Below are 6,000 nucleotides of genomic sequence, written 5' to 3'. Positions count from 1 at the left end.
CCCCCACAGTTTTCAGGGCAAGGGTTATAAGTTATGCCCTGGGGGTATATAAGGTTTTTATTGAAATGTTTGTCGTAGTAACTTGAAAAAAGGCTCATTCGATTTGATATTCAAAGGGCTAGTGCCCTTTTTAATAGTTGAAAGTGATTTGAGGGCAATTAACCCCCCCTCACGCCCACCTTTCCCCCAAACACATCCAATCAAAGTTTTTAGATAGTTATTTTATTCAACGCAGTTGAAAGTTTTGGAAATTATGCCTTTAAGGATGACTGACTATCCCCCCCCCCCAAAACCCTCAGGGCAAGAGTTTTTAGTTATTAAAAGTTTTAAAATTTAAAATTTTCAAAAGAGTTTTAAAATTTTGATATATCCATTTTGTTCAACGTATTCGAAAGTTTTGGAAATTAGGTCTTTTAGGATGATAACCCCATCAGAGCTTTCAGTGCATGGGTTGTAAGTTATGCCCTGGGGGCATATAAGGTTTATATAGAAAGTTGTAAAAATTTCAAAAGGGGCTCATTTGATTGGAAATTAAAATTGCCCCTTTTAATAGTCAAAAGTGAGTGAAGAGTAACTAACCCCCATCTGACGCCCACCATTTCCCCAAACACATTGAATCAAAGCTTAGAGATAACCATTTTATTCAAAGTAGCTTAGAGTTCTGGAACTTATGTATATTTGGATGACAAACCCCCCAGAGCCCTTTGAATTTCCAATCGAATGAACCTTTCTTAAAGTTTTTACGATAACCCCTTCTATAAAAACCTTATATGCCCCCAGGGCATAACTTAAAACCCTTGCCCCGAGGGTTGTAGGGGAGTGTCCTCCTCAAAAACATATGTTCTATCTAGAAATCAACTAAGCTGAACGAAATGGCTTTCTCAAAATTTTGATTGGATGTGTTTAAGGGAATGATGGGCGCGGGGGGGGGGGGGCTAGTTGCCCGCGAATAATTTTCGACTATTAAACCGGGCAATAGCCGTTTGAATTTTCAATCGAATGAGTCTTTTTTGAAGTTTCTACGACAACATCTTCTATAAAAACCTTATATGCTCCCTGGGCATAACTTAAAACCATCGCCCTGAGGATTTTGGGGGAGTGTCCTCCTCAAAAAGATATTTTCTATCCGGAAATCAACTACGCTAAACAAAATGGCTATCTCAAAATTTTGATTGGATGTGTTTGGGGGAACAATGGGCGTGGGGGGGGGGGCTAGTTGCCCTCCAATCACTTTTGACTATTAGAAAGGGCACTAACCCTTTGAGTTTCCAATCGAATGAGCCTTTTTTGAAGTTTCTGCGACAATGCCTTCTATAAAAACCTTATATGCCCCCAATTATAACTTAAAACCCTTGCCCCAAGGATTGTGGGGGAGTGTCCTCCTCAAAAAGATATTTTCTATCTGGAAATCAACTACGCTGAACAAAATGAGAAAGCTGAACAAAATCAGTTACGCTGAATGATGGGCGTGAGGGGGGGGGCAGTTGCCCTCCAATCACTTTCAACTATTAAAAAGGGCACTAGCCACTCCAATTTGCAATCGAATGAGCCCTTTTCAAACTTTTCCACGACAACTCCTTCGATAGGAAGTGCCCGAATACGGAGAAAAAAAAACAAAAAACAAGACATTGTGCCCACATCGTTCTTTACTTAGGCAGCGCTAGCGCGCTGCCTATGATAACCATTTTTTTTATCTATATGGTAATTAAATAAAAAAAACGAGTTTTTTTACTGAAAGTAAGGAGCGACATTGAAACTTTAACCGAACAGAAATTGTTTCGTATATGAAAGGGGTTTTCCCTTCCTCAGCGCCCCGCTCTTTACGCTAAAGTTTGACTCTTTCTCAGATCTCTACTTTTTAAAACAATAAAAAACTTTAGCATAAAGAGTGGGGCGTTGAGGAGGGGACTGCCCCTTTCATATACGGAATAATTTTGTTAGTTTTAAGTATTGGAGACAATAGTACTTTGAGTTTTGATGCTCGACAAAAAGTATATGGGTCCACAGTAGTGTAGGTACAATGCTCACAACGGGGGTGTCTCACCATATAGCTATAGCAGTTACAACGGGGGTGTCTCACCATATAGCTATAATGATTAGTAGCGGACAGTACTCCCGCCGTACAAGCAGACAGTACAATGACCGGATTCAACCTACCATAAAAATTCGTGCTGTTCACGAAACTATGGTTTTGGGTCATGGCCGTTCACATATCTAATGTTAAACATGATTCTTCATTATGGTATGATTATAGGCGTTGACAGAAATGAAAATGGTAAACGATCTTAGGGAATGCTAACTCCTTCAGAGATTCAGAGATACATATTTTTTTTTTATTTGGGCAATTCTCAACTGTGTTCGGTATAATACACAACTACCGTTTTAACAGTGTTGTTAGGTCCCCTACCCCAACCCCAAGGACCCCCTCCCCAAACTTTTTGCCCCCCTCCAACTTTTTGCCCCCTCCCCCAACTCCTGCCCCTAACTCCCCCTCCCTTAAACCCGTCCATGAAACCCCTCCCCCTCCCCCCTCCCCAGCCCCAACTTGTTTTTTTAACATGATATTTTTTCAACTTTTTTCTACATCTCTTAGAATGACATTTAACATACTTGCTACATAAAAGAAATTACATTTAATATTTTCCGAACTCATAATGAAAATCATATAGAAATGTTATTCGTGACTTTTACTAATAGAAAAATAATATTTGCAGTGACCATTTTTTTTGACAGTTTTTTTGACAGTTTTTTTTTAACTTTTTTTTCATGACTGAAAATCAGCACTCAACATATTCCATCTACAAATTGTTTTCATGAGGAAAAATAAAAAAAATCAATGTACAAAATTCACGAAGAAAAAAAAACAACATGCAACAAGTTCCATGAACAAATCTAGTTTCATTTGGATAAAAATCAATGTATAGGTTTCACAAATATTAAAATCAACATGTAACAAGGTTCATGAAGAAAAACCAGCATGCATCAAGTTGCACATACAAAAAAAATCATCGCGCAACAAGTTCCATGGAGAAAATAAGTTTCAAGAGGAGAGAAATCAATGTACAAGTTTCTCAATGAGAAACGTCAACATGCAACAAGTTACACGAACCAAAACAATATGCAACAAGTTCCATTAACAAAATCAGCACACAACAAATTCCATGAACAAAAACAGTTTCACGAGGAGAAAAATGAGTGTACGAGTTTCGTGAAGAGAAAAAAAAATCAACATGCAACAAGTTGCGGGTACAAAAAAAACAGTCAGCAAACAAAAAATATCCACGATAAAAAATATACATGAAGTATGTTCCATTAACAAAATTAGTTTCATGAGGAGAAAAAAATCAATGTACATGTTTCACGAAGAGAAAAAATCAATCTGCAACAAGTTTCATGAATAAAAAAACAGCAAGCAACAAGTTCCAAAAACAAACAAAAAACATTCAGCACGCAACAATTTTCCATTAATAAAATCAGTTTCACGAAGAGAAAAATCATTATGCATCAAGTTTTACGAATAAAAACTGCGTGCAACACGTTTCACGAACAAAAGATCATCATTCCACAGGTTCCACGAACATAAATCAGCGTGCAACAAGTTCCATGAACAAAACCAGTTTTCTCAATGAAGAAAATCATTGTAGAAGTTTCATGAAGAGAAAAATCAACATTTAACATGGATCATGAACAATGAAATATGCAAGCAGTAAATTCCATGAAGAGAGTTATTTTTACAAGTTAGAAAAAAAATCAATGTTCTTGTTTCAGGAAGAAAAAAAACAAACAATAATCAAGTTCCAGGAATCAAACTACAGAATAAAAAAACTTCTGCGAACAAAATCAGTTTGACTGGGAGAAAAACCATTGTTAAAGTTTCGCGAAGAAAAAAATCAGCATGCAACAAGTTTCACACAGAAAAATCAGCACTCAACAAGTTCCACAGGCATAAATCAGCACGGTCAAATTCCATGAACAAAATTGGCTTCAAGAGAAGTAGAAAAAATCAATGAGCAAGTTCCACGAAGAGAAAAATCAACATGCAACAAGTTTCACGAACAGAAAACAAACTTGCAACAAGTTCCTTGAACGAAATCAGTGTCATGAGGAGAAAAATCAGTGTACAAATTTCGCGAAGAGAAAAAAAGCAACATGCAACAAGTTTCACGAACGCAAAAAAAATCAGCAAGCGATAAGTTCCTTGAACGAAATCAGTTTCACGAGGAGAAAAATGAGTGTACGAGTTTTGCAAAGAGACAAAAAATATCAACATGCAACAAGTTTCACGAACAAAAAAAAACAGTCAGCACACAAAAAAATCCACGATTAAAAAATAAGCATGCAATATGTCCCATGAACAAAATTGGTTTCAGGAGGAGAAAAAAAAATCAATGTACATGTTTCACGAAGATAAAAAATCAACCTGCAACAAGTTTCACGAACAAAAAAACAGCAAGCAAAAATCATTGTAGAAGTTTCATGAAGAGAAAAATTAACATTTAACATGGATCACGAACAATAAAATATGCATGCAATAAGTTCCATGAACAAAATTAGTTTCACTAGGTAAAAAAAATCAAGGTACTTGTTTCACGAAAAGAAAAAAAAACATACAACAAGTTTCACGAATAAAAAATCAGCACGCAACAAGTTCCATGAACAAAATCAGTTTAACGGGGAGAAAAACCATTGTTTAAGTTGCACGAAGAGAAAAAATCAGTATGCATAAAGTTTCACGAAAAAAAATCAGCACTCAACAAGTTCCACAGGCTTAAATCGGCCCGGTCAAGTTCCATGAAAAAAATTGGCTTCAAGAGAAGAAAAAAAAAATCAATGAGCGAGTTTCACGAAGAGAAAAATCAACATGCAACAAGTTTCACGAACAGAAAACTATCATGCAACAAGTTCCTTGAACAGAATCAGTTTCACGAGGAGAAAACTAAGTGTACGAATTTCGCGAAGAGAAAAAAAAGTAACATGCAACAAGTTTCACGAATGAAAAAAAAAATCAGCACGCGATAAGTGCAAGAACTTGTTGCATGCTGATTTATATTCGTGGAATTTGTTGATTGATAATTTTTTTTGTTTGTGTAACTTGTTGCATCCTATTTTTTTTCTATTCGTGAAACTTTTACATTGATTTTTCACCTCGTGAAACTGATTTTTGTTAATGGAACTTGTTACGTGCCGATTGTTTTTTTTTAGTTCATGGAACATGCTGCATCCTGTTTTTTATTCGTGAAACTTGGTGCATGTTGATTTTTTCTCTTTGTGAAACATGTACATTGATTTTTTTTTCTCCTCCTAAAACTAATTTTTCTGTGGAACATAATGCAAGCATATATTTCTGATTCTTGAAGTATTTGCGTGCTGATTTTTTTTTGTTCGTGAAACTTGTTGCATGTTACTTTTTCTTCTCTTAGCGAAACTTGTACACTGATTTTTCTCCTCGTGAAACTGATTTTGTTCAAGAAACTTGTTGTGTGCTGATTGTTGTTCATGGAACTTGTTGCATGATGGTTTTTTGTTCATGAAACTTGTCACATATTGATTTTCTCTTCGTGAAACTTGCACATTGATTTTTTTTCTTCCCTTGAAGCCAATTATGTTCAAGGAACTTGCCCGTGCTGATTTATGTTTGTGGAACTTGTTGAGTGCTAATTTTTCTTCGTGGAACTTGTCGCATGCTGAATTTTTCTTCGTGGAACTTGTTGCATGCTGAATTTTTTCTTCGTGAAACTTAAACAATGATTTTCTCCCCGTTAAACTGATTTTGTTCGTGGAACTTGTTGCCTGCTGATTTTTTATTCCAGAAACTTGTTGCATGTTTATTTTTTCTCTTTGTGAAACAAGTACATTGATTTTTTTCCCCTAGTGAAACTAATTTTGTTCGTGGAATTTACTGCATGCATTTTTTATTTGTTCGTGGTCCCCGTTAAATGTTAATCTTTCTCTTCGTGAAACATCTACCATGATTTTCAGCATTGAGAAAGCTGGTTTTGT

This window comes from Artemia sp. Qi Xiang Cuo, chromosome 21 (genome assembly GCF_049724085.1).
Source record: "Artemia sp. Qi Xiang Cuo chromosome 21, ASM4972408v1, whole genome shotgun sequence".
In the NCBI taxonomy this organism is placed as follows: Eukaryota; Metazoa; Arthropoda; class Branchiopoda; order Anostraca; family Artemiidae; genus Artemia; species Artemia sp. Qi Xiang Cuo.
This window is presented reverse-complemented; position numbering follows the sequence as displayed.